This window comes from Lepidochelys kempii, chromosome 1 (genome assembly GCF_965140265.1).
Source record: "Lepidochelys kempii isolate rLepKem1 chromosome 1, rLepKem1.hap2, whole genome shotgun sequence".
Lineage (NCBI taxonomy): Eukaryota > Metazoa > Chordata > Testudines > Cheloniidae > Lepidochelys > Lepidochelys kempii.
Window position 1 is genome coordinate 205,160,214 of NC_133256.1, and position 19,406 is coordinate 205,179,619.

At 42.9% G+C, this 19,406-nt stretch overlaps 1 protein-coding gene across 14 annotated transcripts in view; it reads left to right on the forward strand.

Annotated features, from left to right (window-relative positions):
• The window catches only part of STXBP5L (syntaxin binding protein 5L), a 441,073-nt gene that overhangs the window by 41,989 nt on the left and 379,678 nt on the right, over positions 1 to 19,406 (forward strand). The gene's annotated exons all lie outside the window — the stretch shown is intronic.

Consider the following 19,406-nt stretch of genomic DNA (forward strand, 5'->3'; position numbering starts at 1 on the left):
GTGGGTGGGCTGCATCTCACCTAGCCCTAGCTGTGGCTACACCCCTACTTTCAAGTAGCATTAAATTAAGTCTGGATATCCTCTATCACAGGAAGGGAACATTTTGTGGAGAAGAGCTCTGCCCCCATCCTTGCTCAGCCCTGCAGTTATCTGTGGAGGGGCTTTCAAAGGAAGGAGGGGAACAATGCTGCTGAAGTGGCACTTCTTTCTATACCTTTCCAGACCAATCTGCTAGCTTAGAGTCCCCTCTGTTCATGGAAAATTTAATAATTCTATTTGAATCAATCAATAGCATCACCCAAGTTTCTCTACCTATGTGTAATTAGAGAGAGAATAATATACTGTTGTTCATTTCTAAATCTCTTGTTAAAATACCCTTGTGTTTGAACATTCCTACTATTCCTCTGACATGAATGTGCCTAATATTCCTATGACAGCTATTGAATATGAGGACAGATGTATTAAATCAATGCCATTTTTAAATTATGGGAATACTAGAGGAGTACTAGAGCATCTGAATTTTTTAAAAAGCATATTCATTTTCTCCTCTTACAATGTGCACATGGTTAGTCATTTTAAGACAAATTTATTACAATCATTTTTTTCTGGGCTGAGACCTGTTATGCTAACTTCAACATTTTAAAAACTGATTTATTGTTACCCTCCTGAAAATTGAATTTATAATAGGGAGACTTTTAAAATATCAAAAAACTGAGCAGGTTTTAATGACTTTCTATCTTACACAGTCTTCTGCATAAAGTGCTTCTAGTGGATCAGCACATAGTGTCCTGAAACTGATTAGTGTTAGATGATAATAGAGTGGAGGAATCACTTCAGTATACCTTGCTGTTGCTTTTTTAGTCTCTGCTGTTGGTGGCACTGAACAGTCCTGGTGATGGTACAAGGAGGACAATTTGGCCATCATGAAGAAAATCAATTCAATACCAGCCTCCGACTAGACTGGATTATTGATTATTTATATTGTGGTATCTCCCAAAGGACCCAACTAAGATCAGGATCCTGTTTCGTTAGACAACACAAACACACAGGAAGACAGAGTTACTCTCCAAAATACTTACAGTGGTCATGGAATGAATCTGCCTTTGACCAATGCAAATCATGTGGTGGTAATACTGATTTTCTTTCCAGCAAAGAAACTATTCTGTGGCCCTAAACTCTTAAGGATAGATCCAAAAACACTGACACAAGCTAGAACAAGGTGCTACAGTACATGATTTCTCTATGATCCTAAATTAGGGACCTAGGTAGAAATTAAACATACATATGGAGGAGGTGAATTTTTCTGTGCATTTTCCATAGAAAATCATTGAGACAAGAGGCAGAACAATAATGTGATAGAATTGAAAAGAATAAGTAGTTCCTTATGTCCTTAGGGATACCAAAGTTAATGATACCTTGTGTTTTACGACATAGTTAAGTATTAGTCATTTAAATTTGTTCATATGGACTCTAGCCCATTAATTCCAGAATATCTTTCAGGAACAAAGGGGTTGGGAATGAAAACCAGCGGTTTCTGGGAGGAGGAGGAGGAGCAGCAGCAAGGGAACAAGAGCAGTGGGCAAGGCAAGATGGAGAACTGGATGAGTAGGCAGGAGAAAACAGAAGAACTGGATCTGATGGGCCCATCTATTGAAGATGGAGAGACCTTTGTGCAAATATGGATTAAATGAAAGGAAAATCGGGGACAATAACTTTAGGTCCATACTCCAATCTGAAAAAGTACAGAATGGCTTAGTTTCTTATCAAAGTTCAAAAATATGTTTCTTAATCATATCTTTTCTTAATTCTATACTTACAGAAAGACCAAAATATGTTATCATAATGGGGACTTAATAGCAGTCATTGTAGTTACATTAGCAAAGTAATTGTTTTTCTAGCCACCTATTTTAAAATGCCCATATCTTTTCAAGTGAAAATTTTTGTATGTGCTTTACTAGACTGTGGTGCCTATCTCACACATTGATTTAAATTTGTGCTTAGTTATACCGTGTGCAAAATAAGGATATTAATACTTACCCATCTTTGTAAAGCATTTTGAGAGCTACAGTTAAGTGTTATATAACTGCAAAGCATTGTTAGACCTGTTATACAGATGGGAACACTGATTCAAAGAAAGGTTGAATAAAGTAGCTGAGTGACAGTGAAAGATAGTGGGTTGGATCTCAGATGAAAGATTTGGGTTCGTGTCTTCGTTTGACAATTATTTGCTGTCTGACCTTGACCTTCTTGTATTCTCCACTTGTAAAATGGGGATATTAATACTTGTCCTACAGGATTAATTAATGTGAGGGTTAAATGGGACTGTTTGTACAGCTCTTTTGAAAAAAATAAGGCTCTATATAAGTAATTATTATACACTGTACCTCCAGTGGTATGGAGGAACAATGAGCACTGTATAGAGGAGAACAAATAGTGCCGCCTCCTATTTTAGGTTGTATAATCTGGTGGTTAGGGCAACTGCCAGAGAGATGGGAGTCTCAGGGTCCAGTCTCCTTGCTCAGCATGCTGCCTTTTGTGGATCACCTTCTTAGGTGCCTATCTCACCACAGGTTTCAGAGTAACAGCCGTGTTAGTCTGTATTCGCAAAAAGAAAAGGAGTACTTGTGGCACCTTAGAGACTAACCAGTTTATTTGAGCATAAGCTTTCGTGAGCTACAGCTCACTTCAGCTTATGCTCAAATAAATTGGTTAGTCTCTAAGGTGCCACAAGTACTCCTTTTCTTATCTCACCACAATCATTGACTAGGGAGCCAAGGCACCTTATTCAGGCTTTGTGGATTGCAGTGTTTGTCCAGAGATTTTCTAGGTGCGTAAAAGTTAGGTATGTTGCAAAGCTCAGCATTGCAACACCAAAGTCCCTTTGTGGGTCCTGGCCTTAGTAAACAATTCTGTTGATGCACAAGAATCATAGAATCATAGAAGATTAGGATTGGAAGAGACCTCAGGAGGTCATCTAGTCCAACTCCCTGCTCAAAGCAGCAAAGAAGAGAGATATCAAACTCATCCTTTCTTAGATCTGTTTGCTACCATGAATAAAACACATAATAGTGTATTTGTGACCCTGAAGTTAGGAGCTATGTCTCTGAATGCTCACAGGGAACAGATCTGTTGAGTAAGATGGTTCATTTTCAGCAATAAGGTGACAGGCTGAACATTAGTGGGCGATTGGTGCACACTTCAATTGTGTTTCAACCACCCAAGCAGTGTACCACTACAGGCATTGGAGTGAAACTCATCAATTTATTCTTTCTTTCTTTTTTAAAATCACTTTGAAATGAAATTGTCAATATACAAGAATGAAAAAGATATTGCAAGGTTTAAGAAGAGATTTACTCTCACAAATAAATCTGATTAAAACCAGAGAGTGAATTTTCATTTTCATCTGCATTTTCACAAGGCCTGTTATGAATATGGTTATGTGTGCACACACAGTTGATTTGTACACATATTCATTCTGTGCATTTTCTTGCATGTAACTGAACTCACCTACTGTTGAAAATCTGGCCAAAAGTGTCCATTCACTCTTTTTAAGTAAATGGGTTAAACTCTGCTTTCCGTTAAACAAAACCATCTCATGTCACCTTCAACTGGAGTTTATCCATGTAAGTGACAACAAAATTTGGCGTAGCATTTGTAATTAAAACCTCCTCTTCAGGGAAAAATGCTTCATATATATCCTGAAATATCATAAAAAGGTGGTAAACTGAAGAACAGTATCGGCAGCATTTTAAGCAATGACAATGACTACATTTAGAATCCATGTAGGTGAAATAAATTCTTCTTTGAGTGCTTGCCATATGTATATTTTGTTCTAGGATGTGCATGTGCCTGAAATTGGAGTTTTTGCTAGCAGTATTCATTCAGTCTGCATATGTGCCCTGACTAACCTTATGCCATGTACCAAGGTTATGAAGGGCAGTGTTGATAAATTGTATAGTCAGTTGCTTGACCACACTTTTTGTTATGAAATATACTGAAAACACCAAATAACCAATGTCAGTCTCGTTTACTACTATGAGACAAAAATAATATAGCATAGGAAAACAGTTCTAGAAAAATGATTAAAGGTGTAGAAAACATGACCTGTGACGGAAGATAGAAAAAATTGGTTTTGTTTAGTCTGAAGAAGAGAAGACTAAGAGGGGACAAGATAACAGCTTTCAAGTATATAAAAGGTTGTTACAAGGAGGAGGGAGAAAAATTGTTGTTCTTAACCTCTGAAGATAGGGCAATGGGCTTAAAATGCAGCAAGGGCGGTTTAGGTTGGACATTAGGAAAAACTTCCTAACTGTCAGAGTAGTTAAGCACTGGAATAAATTGCCTAGGGAAGTTGTGGATCATCATTGGGGATTTTTAAGAGCAGGTTGCACAAACACCTGTCAGGGATGGTCTAGTTAATACTTAGTCCTGCCTTGGGTGCAGGGGATTGGACTAGATGACCTCTCAAGGTCCCTTCCAGTTCTATGATACCAGTCTCCATGAAGCCATCTCATGCAGTGTTGTTACATTCACCTTACACTAGGGTGACCAGATGTCCCATTTTTAAAGGGACAGTCCCATTTTTTGGACTTTTTCTTATATAGGTGCCTATTACCCCGCATCCCTGTCCCGTTTTTTCACATTTGCTATCTGGTCACCCTACCTTACTCAGAAGTTGTGCTCCCAAAGTTACACTCCTAAATCCATCTTTTTGTACCCAATCTGTTTATAAATACGAGGTACCGTGTACATCAACTGAAACTACATTTAACCAATCCGTTTTCTACCTTGTTTTTCTGTGTATAATGTACTGTAGAGCTCTTTGTTCTGAAAACATGCATTCCAAATACCAAAGGGCATGAAGGCACCTCCTGGGTTTGTACTGGGGTAGAGCAATTATATGTCTTGTCCTCTTCCTTTCGGACATTCCAGTACAGGTCTGTGAGAATAACCTGTTGCTGTGCTAAAATAATCAAATGTCCTGATCCTTACAGTTTTGCTATGTGCTTAAACCAAAGCTTACTTTCACTAACACAAGGCATTAGGGTATACTAACACAAGAAAACTGGATTATAGTAAAGGGATGGGCCAATATAGGCTATATAACTACTATAATATTTGTGCTTAATACATACTGTCATATATATGGTGCAGATAATTCCTATTAATATGATATATTATGCTAAGTGGCATATATTGGTCAACAGTGGTGTGGGACCAATCACCTCTCTAGTTCTTTCTCACCACTCTTGGTCTGACACCTAGCCCTTTAGTATCTGCACTCCTTTAGCTTATCTTTGATGGGCATTTCTGCAAATAGTATACAGTAAAAGCTGTGTTATCCACCCATGTACCAACCAGAAAGCTCTATAAACTGGCATTTCTAATCTTCATAGAAAGTCTGGTGTATAGTCCGGTTGGTGTGGGGCCAGCAGACTCCTTATTTGGCTCCCCGGAAGCTGCAACATGTCCCTGCTGCTCCTAGGCAGAGGAACGGCCATGAGGGAGCTGGGGGTTGGGACACAGGGGGAGGTGCTGGGCGCAGGCTCTGGGAGGGAGTTTGGGTGCTGGGTGGCAAATCTGGGGGTGGCTCTCTGCAAATGGCAACCGGTCCCTGCGGCCCCTAGGCAGAAGTGTGGCTGGGCGGCTCTGCATGCTGCCCCGCCCCAGCGCTGGCTCCGCAGCTCCCATTGGCCAGGAACCACGGTCAATGGGAGCTGTGGGGGCGGCGCCTGTGGATAGGGGCAGCATGCACCGAGCCACCTAGCTGCGCTTCCACCTAGGGGCAACCAGGACCGGTCCCTGCTTGCAGGGAGCTGCCTGAGGTGAGTGCCCCCTGGATCCGGCACCCCGCACCCTCTCCCGCACCAAACTCACTCCCTCTTAGTTAACTGGAATTTTTTATTTACCGGCACCTCCCATTCCTCCAACATGACGGATGAAAAAGCTTTTACTGTATATAGTTTTAGTGTAGATGTTGATATAGTTATTGTCCACTGGCACTTGTTTTTCCTCATATATAGAATAGGTAATTTAAATATAGTGGGTGGCCAAAGGGGGTGGGGTGGAGTCTTCATAGTGGAAAACATTTACACTTTGGCTGAGAAATAATGTTTCATAGTAGCACTATAAGACCATATCTTGTTGTTTTTTGAATCTCAATATATAAGAATGAATATATGAATCTATATATATAAGGGCTGTCAAGCGATTAAAAAAATTAATCGTGATTAAAAAATTAATGTTTTAAACAATATTTTGTTAATAGAATACCATTATTTAAATATTTTTGGATGTTTTCTACATTTTCAAATATATTGATTTCAATTACAACACTGAATACAAAGTGTACAGTGCTCACTTTTATTTATTTTTGATTATAAGTATTTACACTCTAAAAACCCCCAAAAGAAATAGTATTTTTCATTTCACCTCATACAAGTACTGTAGTGCAATCTCTTTATCATGACAGTTGAATTTACAAATGTAGAATTATGTACAAAAAATAACTGCATTCAAAAATAAAAAAAATGTAAAACTTTAGAGAGTACAAGTCCACTCAGTCCAATTTCTCGTTCAGCCAATCGCTCAGACAAACACGTTTAGTTAAAATTTGCAGAAGATAATGCTGCCTGCTTCTTGTTTTCAGTGTCTCCTGAAAGTGAGAACAGACGTTCACATGGCACTGTTGTAGCTGGCGTCGCAAGATAGTTACATGCCAGATGTATATGTCCCTTCATGCTTCAACCACCATTCCAGAGGACATGCGTCCATGGTGATTATGGGTTCTGCTCGATAATGCTCCAAAGCAGAGTGAACCAACGCATGTTTATTTTCATCATCTCAGTCAGATGCCACTAGCAGAAGGTTGATTTTCTTTTTTGTTCGTTCAGGTTCTGTAGTTTCCGCGTCTGAGTGTTGCTCTTTTAAGACTTCTGAAAACATGCTCCACACCTCGTCCCTCTCAGATTTTGGACAGCACTTCAGACTCTTAAATCTTGGGTTGAGTGCTGTAGCTATTTTTAGAAATCTCATATTGGTATTTTGTTTGCATTTTGTCAAATCTTCTTTGAAAAGTGTTCTTAAAATGAACATGTGCTGCGTCATCATTCGAGACTGCCACAACATGAAATATATGGCAGAATGCGGGTAAAACAGAACAGAAGACGTACAATTCTCCCCCAAGGAGTTCAGTCACAAATTTAATTAATGCATTATTTTTTTTAATAAGCATCATCAGCATGGAAGCATGTCTTCTGGAATGGTGGCCAAAGCATGAAGGGGCATATGAATGTTTAGCATATCTGGCACATAGATACCTTGCAATGCCGGCTACAAAAGTGCCACGTGAACACCTGTTCTCACTTTCAGGTGACATTGTAAATAAGAAGCAGGCAGCAATATCTGCCGTAAATGTAAACAAACTTGTTTGTCTGAGCAATTGGCTGAACAAGAAGTAGGACTGAGTGGACTTGTAGGCTCTAAAGTTTTACATTGTTTTGTTTTTCAGTGCAATTATGGAACAAAAAAATCTACATTCGTAAATTACACTTTCACAATAAAGAGATTACACTATAGTACTTGCATGAGGTGAATTGAAAAATACTATTTCTTCTGTTTATCATTTTTATCGTGCAAATATTTGTAATAAAATAATATAAAGTGAGCATTGTACACATTTTTGTATTCTGTGTTGTAACAGAAATCAATATATTTGAAAATATAGAAAATCCAACTATTTAATAAATTTCAATTAGTGTTCTATTGTTTAAATGTGATTAATCACAATTAATTTTTTTAATCGCAATTAATATTTTTGAGTTAATCGCTTGAGTTAACTGTGATTAATCAACAGCCCTAATATGAAATCATCAGCTAGGTAAATTAATCTTGCCTAGGGAGCAGGAAACTGCAAGTTTGAGTCGATCAAAGGATTGATTGGAACACTGCAAGTAACAGCTGCAGCACACCCAACATCACTAAAACTTCTTACAAACTCTCCCCACCCCCCGATCAGCTACAACAACGTGTAATATCAAAACAAGACAACAGCTTAGCACAAAGATAATGATATAGTACCACTTATGGGCAAAGGTGTTGTCTATTCAATATTACAATATCATTGCATGGGATAAGGTGAGAACTTGTGGGTGACTGGGATACAATGGAGGACCTCTACAGCCAGACAGCCTTCATTTCCAGCCATGCTTGTGTAGATTGTCCCCACAGGTTGATGATGTCAGAATCCCCTGTTAGCGCTGCAAGGTTGAATGAGGTACAACAATGGGTCTCAACCTTTCCAGACTACTGTACCCCTTTCAGGAGTCTGATTTGTTTTGTGTACCCTAAGTTTCACTTCACTTAAAAACTACGCTTACAAAATCAGACATAAAAGTAAAAAAGTATCACAACACACTAAAAATTGCTTACTTTCTCATTTATACCGTATAATTATAAAATAAATTAATTTTAATATAAATATTGTACGTAAATTTCAGTGTATTTAAATATTTATATAGAGCAGTATAAACAAGTCATTGTCCATTTGAAATTTTAGTTTGTACTGACTTTGCTAGTGTTTTTATGTAGGCTGTTGTAAAACTAGGCAAATATCTAGATGAGTTGATGTAGCCCCTGGAAGACCTCTGCGTACCCCCGTTGGAGAACCACTGAGATAAACAATATCACAGAGATTAACTGTCTTCCCTGGGTCCCCACCAGCTCCCTGACTCTTCCCCACATACAGATTTGAAAGGATATGGAAGGGCTTCCATGTGGTTAAGGAAAGGGAGGGAACAATGCTTTTGAGTTGGCACCCCCTGCTTCCACATGCTCAGACTACTGGGTATTCCTCCATTTTTCATGCAGGGACCCCAATCTCTATGGCATCTGTAACACATATTGCAACCCCAGGCAATATTTTTGGGGACCATCATATTAAATTTATGAATGGTTTATATATGATTGTATTCTACTCCAGGGGGGAGGGTTATCACATCTCCTCCAGGAACTAAAAACTGTGTGTGGGGTTGGGGAGGGAGAGGAAGTTACCCCAGGATTGTAAACAACACCAAAAAAGCACCACCCCCTGAGGTGGTCTGTATATAGTGGTTCAGACTGGGCTTTCCAGAGACTAGGAGACAAAGATAGTGTTTTTGATATAAATGAATGAGCTTGAATTCACCCATGGACTTTCTTTTGATTCAGCAAATTGACAGGACCTTTGGGCCTAGGGGGACCCAACCCTTGCTGAAGGTTGGAAAGACTGACACCTACCAGAGTTCTATAGAGCAAGTGGGGTTGAACTCTGGTAAGCTTTTAGTAAGTCTGTAGGAACTTTTATTGTTTATATATGGAATATATATTTTGTGATTTTTTTAAAAAGTCTTAAGAATAAACGTACTTTGCTGTGTAGGAACTTGGAACCGCTGCCAATACACTGGTCATAGTCCTCAGAGAGAAAGCAACACATAGGAGCTGGTTGTTATCCCCAGCAAGCCAGTCTTCTCATCACAATGTAAGGTGGGGACAAGCCGCCTTAAAACCCCCCTTCAAAAGGGAGTGGGAAAAGGGTCCCTGCCCAGAGACAGGTGATGGCTGGAGTCCTGAGACCTGGCTGGACATCCTGGAGTGGACCACAGAGGGGGTGTGGAATATAGGTGAAGCTACTCTGAAACTGTGACAGAACCCCACTCAGCATCATTTCCCGGTTTGATACACTGCCATTTACAGTATTATTACTCTTAAGCCTGCTTTCAGTCCACACAACAGTGCTCATATACAATTCAATTTGACATAATGTTTTTCTCAAATCTAAGCATGTTACATCTACTATGCTCCCTTAATCCACTAATTCAGTAATTTTATCAAAAAGAAAGCATCTCTAGTTTGCTTAGCAAGAACAGTTCTCATGTTTCCTTTATTCTCTAGGGACCAAAGACTGAAGTCTTTACTAAGGGATAGATTGTGGCTTTTCTGTATATTTGGACATGAAAGTAGATTGTCCAGTGGTCTGATCTGGTGTGGCATTTCCTATGCTTCTAACAATCTGACTCCAGTACCAGCAGGTACTACACTATTGCATTCAGTTAAAGGGACAACTTTAAAAACTTTACAGCACCTAGCAGTCCCAAGTTTCATGGAAACTCTCTCCCTTATGTATAGGCAGGCTACATAAATAGATTGCACTGAATTGGGGCCAAAGAACTGGTATCAACACTGAATTGAAAGCCATCAGAATTAAGTGGTCATTACACCTGTATAAATTCTACTTTAAGGCTGCAGGTGTAACTCACATGCTTTTATACTATAGCTTTCTATATTTTTAAGTCTAAAGAGGGGGAGCAGGAAGGGATCAATTGGTATCACCTGTATTTCTGTCCATGTGCACATATTGTGAGTACTGGGGTGGGTGGGCTTATGTCCACCCAAAACTAAAAGTCTGCCCTTTCCACTAAGGGGGAGGAACCAGAGGAGCCAGGCCACAAATGAATTTTGGGGCACCAAATGAAAAAAACAGCAATGGGAGTGAAGGTCAAAGGTTAAAAAACAGGGGACTGGAAAGGGACTATGAACAGAGAACTCCTGAGAGCACCCACTGCTTCTCAAAGGTGTCTAAGGAGTCAGTGGACATCTCCCTGAAGAACTCTTCATGAGAGACTCTCTTAATGAGAGACCAGAAATGGGCCCAACAGTCACAGAGAACTCCTTCCACCCCACTCAGCTTCCTTCTCCTGGTGTGCTAGATGGCCATCTTGGCTAGTGCCAGGAAGAGGTTGACAAGGAGGGCTTGCCACTTTGTAAATGAGGAGGCGTGGGGAAAAGTTCAGACGGAACCTCAGTAGGAGGTTCTGGAGTAGCCAGAAGAAGGGGCTGCAACCTAATGCACTCTGCACAGATATGCACTAGAGACTTCCTCTCACCACAAAAAGGACAGTTGTCACGATGCTCCAGAAACTGTGTCAGCTACCCACCTGTGCTCACAGCTTCTTGGAGGAGCCGCCAACTAATATTCCTCACAGAGTGTAAAACAAGAGTGGAGTACAGAATGGCCCACCAGGGCTCCCCATCTTCTGCAGATGGCAGCAAGTCCTGTGACTTGGCATGGGGATGGGATGCTCATGAGTAGAAAGCAGAGCAGGTGACACTGCTACAAGTATGCAGAGGAAAAAACCTCAGAGAAGAACTGTTAATTACTGAACAGGCTTAGTAGTTGTTTGAAGCCAGTGTAGAAATCAGCGTTAATGGCAGTTCTACATGTCCTCGAGTCAGAAGTTGAGCTGACAGGAGCTCAAAGGACTGAAAACAGAAGGCAAGAGGAATGTGACTACTGGTATGACTGGGACTCAAAACCTGTAATATTTTGCTACAAGTGAGTGTCAATTTAGCATTTAGTAGGGAAATTGTGATGGAGTATACAAACCCCACACTTGGTACCACGGCGGTTAAAAGCAATGCTGGATCCTACCAACCTACTGAGCATGCTGCAGCAGGAGGAGCGGGTTAAAAGTTGCTCAGCAGGCCAGGCAAGGGGTGGTGGACAGGATGGCAGAGAGAAAAATCCTACTCCAGGAAGCCAGAGAGAAGGTCGAGTCTGAGAGGGGACCACAGAATGAGTAAGTCCCCCAGGCACTGCCTTCTCTAAGCCCACACTTTGAGAACCAGCTGATCTTGCAGGACCCTGCTCATCTGAACTTTGTTTGAGAAGCTGTTGACTGTTTGGACTACAGAAGCCACACCTCAAATTGAAGGTGCACGTAGTTAGAAAATAGCCCAGGGCAGTGGACTTAGACTCTTAGCAGGGAGGACTCTGTCGGTGTTACTTTCCACAAGGCCCTGGGCTGAGACCCAGTGGAGAGGGTGGGCCTGGCTTCCCTTACCATGCCCCACATAAAGGCAAAGACCCAGATGCAGCAGGGAGGTCCAAACACTCTCAACTTGGGAACAAGAACCAAGTATTGCTATTGACCCTTCCGACAGAGAGACAATGGGTTGGAGGTCAGGCGCACTAACCACTAAACCAACTGATCCTCCAATGCCCCTTCAAAGAAACATTGAAAAATGTATGGTCCATTTCTGTGTTTTGTGTCTAAAGGAAAGGCTGGGAGGGGCGCTTCTGTTATTTCAGAGAGGCTACGGAGCCTGGTAACTTACGTTTAGTTATTCGTTAATTGCTCTAAATTGATATTCTGTCTCAGTTAATAACGAAAAATAGAGGTAGAACTTAATGAAATGATACTCTCCTTTTGATATAGTGGCTGGGAATTATGAATAAACCTTAAATTCAGGGTTTAACTACAATGCCCCTGAGTATGACTCTGTATAATACTTTCTGAAAAGACAAAACTTTGGCCTGTACTCCAGCAAGAGTTAAAGTGAGATACAGGAAGAGGAGTGTAATAATAATTCTACATACATTTCCCTATATTCTGGCTACGTAGGCATATATCAGTGGTTTGATATTACCTTTCAAGAATGTGATGTTTAGTAAACAAACAAACTTAGAAACCCAGGAAATGCAGAGTTAAGGTACACTGCAACCAAACTATCTTAACTCTTCCTCTGTAGAGAGGCCAACCTATCATCTTCCCTTTTTTGCATAAATAATGATGAAGATCTGCACCACAGAATATGGTTTTATAGTTAGTTATATAGAGATCTCTATTACTAAATGTGATAGTTTGTTGCCCCATTAACTTTGGCTCTTTTCATATATGCTCGAACAACATGATCTAGGCACATAAGGTTTATATATGGAAACACTGTCTATGTTCTAGGGATGCTTTTACTGGCTGACTCATAGGGTTTGGTCCTTTGAGGAGCTAAGCACTTAGCACCCTTAAGGCCTTACAGGATTGGTCCTCTAATGGAGAATGGGCTGTGAGTGCCTTCAGTATGTGAGCTATCTAATCTGGAATCTGTGAAATTCTTGTATGTGGACTGTGCTTATGTAACCCACACACCACCTGGATGTGGCGTTCTGTCCCATATAGTGGCTCTGAGATGACTTAGGCCTGGTCTACACTAGGAGTTGAGGTCGAATTTAGCAGCGTTAAATTGATTTAACCCTGCTCCCATACACACGATGAAGCCCCCTTTTTTTTTTTTTTTTACTTAAACGGCTCTTAAAATCGATTTCTTTACTCCACCCCCGACAAGGGGATTAGCGCTGAAATCGGCCTTGCTGGGTCGAATTTGGGGTAATGTGGACACAATTCGACGGTATTGGCTTCTGGGAGCTATCCCAGAGTGCTCCATTGTGACCGCTCTGGACAGCACTCTCAACTCAGATGCATTGGCCAGGTAGACAGGAAAAGGCCCGCGAACTTTTGAATCTCATTTCCTGTTTGGCAAGCTGCAGGTGAGTGCAGAGCTCATCAGCAGAGGTGACCATGACGGAGTCCCAGAATCGCAAAAGAGCTCCAGCATGGACCGAATGGAAGGTACGGGATCTGATCGCTGTATGGGGAGACTAATCCGTGCTATCAGAACTCCATTCCAGTTTTCGAAATGCCAAAACATTTGTCAAAATCTCCCAGGGCATGAAGGACAGAGGCCATAACAGGGACCCGAAGCAGTGCTGCGTGAAACTTAAGGAGCTGAGGCAAGCCTACCAGAGAGGCAAACGGCCGCTCCGGGTCAGATCCCCAAACATGCAGCTTCTATGATGAGCTGCATGCCATTTTAGGGGGTTCAGCCACCACTGCCCCAACCCTGTGCTTTGACTCCGTCAATGGAGTGGGAGGCAACATGGAAGCAGGTTTTGGGGACGAGGAAGATAGCTCACAGCAAGCAAGTGGAGAAACTGGTTTTCCCGACAGCCAGGAACTGTTTCTCACCCTGACCTGGAGCCAGTACCCCCTGAACCCACCCAAGGCTGCCTCCCGGATCCACCAGACGGAGAAGGGACCTCTGGTGAGTGTACCTTTTAAAATAGTATACATGGTTTAAAAGCAAGCATGTTTAATGATAAATTTGCCCTGGCATTTGCGGCTAGTACAGTTACTGGAAAAGTCTGTTAATGTGTCTGGGGATGGAGCGGAAATCCTCCAGGGACATCCCAATGAAGCTCTCCTGGATGTACTCCCAAAGCCTTTGCAAAAGGTTTCTTGGGAGGGCAGCCTTATTCTGTCCACCATGGTAGGACACTTTACCACGCCAGGCCAGTAGCACGTAGTCGGGAATCATTGCAGAACAAAAGCATTGCAGTGTATGTTTGCTGGCGTTCAAACAACATCTGTTCTTGATCTCTCTGTGTTTTCCTTAGGAGAGTGATATCATTCATGGTCACCTGGTTGAAATAGGGTGCTTTTCTTTAGGGGACATTCAGAGGCGCCCGTTCCTGCTGGACTGTTTGCCTGTGGCTGAACAGAAATGTTCCCCGCTGTTAGCCACGCGGTCGGGGGAGGTGTGAGGGGTTAGCCATGCGGTGGGGGGAGGCAAAATGCGACCTTGTAACGAAAGCACATGTGCTATGTATGTAATGTTAACAGCAAGGTTTACTGTGAAAGAGTGTACCCATTGTCCTATAAAATGTGTCTGTTTAAATACCACTGTTCCTTTTTTTTTCTCCACCAGCTGCATGTGTTTCAAGGATCACAGTATCTTCTCCTTCCCAGAGGCTAGCAAAGATTAGAAGGCGAAAAAAACGCAGTCGTGATGAAATGTTCTCTGACCTCATGCTGTCCTCCCACACTGACAGAGCACAGATGAATGCATGGAGACAGACAATGTCAGAGTGCAGGAAAGCACAACATGAACGCAAGGAGAGGTGACGGGCTGAAGAGAGGGCTGAAGATGATAGGTGGCAGCAGTGTGATGACAGGAGGCAGGATTCAATGCTGAGGCTGCTGGAGGATCAAACTAATATGCTCCAGCGTATGGTTGAGCTGCAGGAAAGGCAGCTGGAGCACAGACCGCCACTGCAGCCCCTGTGTAACCAACCGCCCTCCTCCCCAAGTTCCATAGACTCCTCACCCAGACGCCCAAGAATGTGGTGGTGGGGCCTCCGGCCACTCCACCCCAGAGGATTGCCCAAGCAACAGAAGGCTGACATTTAATGGGTTTTTAAGTTTTAAAGTGCAGTGTGGCCTTGTCCTTCCCTCCTCCCCCACCCTTCCCAGGCTACCTTGGCAGTTATTCTGCTATTTTTGTGATGAACTAATAAAGAATGCATGAATGTGAAGCAACAATGACTTTATTGCCTCTGCAAGCAGTGATCGAAGGGGGGAGGGGAGGGTGGTTAGCTTACAGGGAAGTAGAGTGAACCAAGCCGGGGGGCGGAGGGGGGGCGTTCCATCAAGGAGAAACAAATAGAACTTTCACACCGTAGCCTGGCCAGTCATGAAACTGGTTTTCAAAGCTTCTCTGATGTGCACCACGCCCTCCTGTGCTCTTCTAACCGCCCTCATGTCTGGCTGCACGTAACCAGCAGCCAGACGATTTGCCTCAACCTCCCACCCCACCATAAACATCTCCCTCTTACTCTCACAGATATTGTGGCGCGCACAGCAAGCAGTAATAACAATGGGAATATTGGTTTCGCTGAGGTCTAAGCGAGTCAGTAAACTGCGCCAGCGTGCTTTTAAATGTCCAAATGGACATTCTACCACCATTCTGCACTTGCTCAGCCTGTAGTTGAACAGCTCCTGACTACTGTCCAGGGTGCCTGTGTATGGCTTCATGAGGCATGGCATTAGGGGGTAGGCTGGGTCCCCAAGGATAACTATAGGCATTTCAACATCCCCAACGGTTATTTTCTGGTCTGGGAAGAAAGTCCCTTCCTGCAGCTTTTGAAACAGACCAGAGTTCCTGAAGATGCGAGCGTCATGTACCTTTCCTGGCCATCCTACGTTGATGTTGGTGAAACATCCCTGGTGATCCACCAGGGATTGCAGCACCATTAAAAAGTACCCCTTGCGGTTTATGTACTCGCTGGCTTGGTGCTCCGGTGCCAAGATAGGGATATGGGTTCCGTCTGTGGCCCCACCACAGTTAGGGAATCCCATTGCAGCAAATCCATCCACTATGACCTGCACATTTCCAAGGGTCACTACCCTTGATATCAGCAGATCTTTGATTGCGTGGGCTACTTGCATCACAGCAGCCCCCACAGTAGATTTGCCCACTCCAAATTGATTCCGGACTGGCCGGTAGCTGAAGGCATTGCAAGCTTCCACAGGGCTATTGCCACTCGCTTCTCAACTGTGAGGGCTGCTCTCATTTTGGTATTCTGGTGCTTCAGGGCAGGGGAAAGCAAGTCACAAAGTTCCATGAAAGTGCCCTTACGCTTGCGAAAGTTTTGCAGCCACTGGGAATCGTCCCAGACCTGTAACACTATGCAGTCCCACCAGTCTGTGCTTGTTTCCCGGGCCCAGAATCGGCATTCCACGGCATGAACTTGCCCCGTTAGCACCATGATTCCCACGTTGCCAGGGCCCATGCTTTGAGAGAAGTCTGTGTCCATGTCCTCATCACTCTCGTCACCGCGCTGACGTCGCCTACTTGCTTGGTTTTGCTTTGGCAGGTTCTGGTGCTGCATATACTGCTGGATAATGCGCGTGGTGTTTAATGTGCTCATAATTGCCAAGATGATCTGAGCGGGCTCCATGTTTGCTGTGGTATGGCGTCTGCACGGAAAAAAGGCGCGGAATGGTTGTCTGCCGTTGCTCTGATGGAGGGAGGGGCGACTGACGACATGGCTTACAGGGTTGGCTTACAGGGAATTAAAATCAACAAAGGGGGTGGCTTTACATCAAGGAGAAACAAAAACAACTGTCACACAGAATGGCCCCCTCAAGGATTGAACTCAAAACCCTGGGTTTAGCAGGCTAATGCTGAACCCACTGAGCTATCCCTCCTCCCGGTATTCCAGATAGGACTGAATCTCCATTTCAAGGTGCCCCTGACAGACCTCACTGAAACGATTGTCGGCCGTTGATTTCACAGAGGGAGGGAGGGAGGAGGGCCTGACGACATGTACCCAGAACCACCTGCGACAATGTTTTTGCCCCATTAGGCATTGGGATCTCAACCCAGAATTCCAATGGGCGGCAGAGACTGGGAACTGTGGGATAGCTACCCACAGTGCAACGCTCCGGAAATCGACACTAGCCTCGGTACTGTGGAAGCACTCCGCCGAGTTAATGCACTTAGAGCATTTTGTATGGGGACACACACAATCGATTGTATAAAAATTATTTCTAAAAAAAGCCTTCTATAAATTCGACCTAATTTCATAGTGTAGACATACACTTAGAGAGAGAGAGAGAGAGAGAGAGAGAGAGAGATTGAGTCTGCTCTCCACTTTTAGCTAATAGCCAGTTGGCTTTTAGCTCATGCAGTAGAGGCTCATGCACTAAGCTCCAGAGCTCCCAAGTTCAATCCCGCCTGCCGATGACTGGGGTCTGTCAGTGTTACACTTGACCAGAAAGAAAGTGGTAAAGCAACTATTTTAAGATTGAGACTTTCTGGTCTTTGTGGTCACTGATAAAATGAAATTGGTACGATGCCTAAGGTAGTGTTTTTCTGACTTTCTCAGGCCATCACAATAGAGGCAGAGTTACAGTAGCTTGGATGCCTTTTTTTTGGGAAGTGCAACCGTACTTGCATTTCCAAGGTTTCTAACTTTTTAAATGTGAAAATTCTTGAACGGTAATATGCACTTTAAGTATCTTTATGTGCCCGCAACCGTAACATCTTAAAGAATTTGTATGGAAATCTCCTGAATTAACTCCTCAGTCCAATATTAGTTATTTTTTAAGAGGGCAGTTTCCCACCCCGTGATTTCCTGAGATCTGCCAGAGAAGGAGTCTCACTAATGCATGCCTCCAAAGATCTCTAGGGTGGGAGTGAATCTCTTCTATAGACCTTAGGAGGGGCACAGGAATTAGGGCTTTGCTTGGGTGGGTGCATCAGTGCACCATAGAGAGCTTTTTGAGGTTTGTCAGAGGCCTGTTAGGCCCTACAAGCTTTAGGAAGCTTGTCAGGTCCATTCCAAAACCATCCTCATGGATCTTATGTTGCAATTCCTATGATCCCAAAGAGTTTTGTAGGGTGTTTGGAGAAGTGGGGCTATTGGCATTGCACGTGTGGTGCTGGAAGGACTAGAGAGAGTTGAGTTCTGGGAGCTGCAGAGCAGCTCATCACAGTAAGATGAGGCAAGGGGAATTGCTTCTATCTTTTCTCTGCTTAAGGATCCTACTGTTTACAGCAGTGGGACTTCCCCTTTGGCAAAGCAAAGGAGGTTTGTCAGGTAGAGAAGACAAATGCCAGAGCTTCTCCCCCAGCATTCCTGAGATGTTCCTGAACACCACTTTCCACATCTGGATCCCTCTGCTCCTAGGAAACCCTCCACTAGCCAAAGACCTGCTGCCCTGCATCATCTTCCAACAAAGATATGATTATATTTGGGGGGCGATTACTCAAGAGTATGGAGGGGAACCACAGATGTTTCCCTGCCTTCACTGCTCATTACCTTCTTGTGGTTTGTGAGAGAGGAATATCACTGCTGCAAATCACAGAGGACTGTTAGAGGACATCAGGAGGTCCACAGGGAGGGGAGACTGAGATCAGGAGCACATTCTCTCCACTTCTTGTGGCCCTCTTAAGGTGTGTAGGAGGTTTGAATTTGCATCAGACCTTCAGAGGTTCATTAGATCTCCCTATTTTCCATGAATCTTAGGCTTAGTAGTCCCCCTTTTAAGCCTTTAAGTCTTTTAGTGGAAGAGCCTTTTTCCATTGACAAGACTCCTAGTGATTGGTTTACATTTTGAGGACTGAACCTGCAAGGAAAAGTGTTGGGGATTTATTTTTTAAAAATAAAAGCTTAGGTCTGTAGTACTTCAAATGGGTGCAGGAACAATTTGTATTGGGGGGGGGGGAATGTGATGGAAATCACTTAAAGCTGCACCTCAAGCACTTCTAGTTCTAGCACCTATAGCTGTACTGAACTTGCTGGAACTGATGTTCCATAATGACATTACAAAATCAAAATAAAGAAGAATTTGGGGAGTTAAAATTGTATCAACTAAATTTTGGTCCTGGGCACTAGATCTCAATTAAGAGTAGTACAAACTTTTTATTTAATTTTGTTTTTTTTTAATACAAAGTGGTAATCTAAATTATTTTAAATGAAAAATGAGATAATGTCAGTTGCCTGTTCCTAGAATAGGGATATGTGGCCTTAATAATAAGGGTTGCAAACTGCAGAGAAATATTAATTACCTTTACTTATTACTCATTACTCATGTAATTACTACTCATTACAAGAGTCAAGCCTGGAACCCATAGCCTTCTGAGTCCTACCCCAGTGCATAGTCCACGCCTCAGGAATGCCAAAGATTATTATGTAATGGGGACTCTCTCCCTCTCTCTGTTTAGCATCCCCCTGTTGGAGGATAGAAACA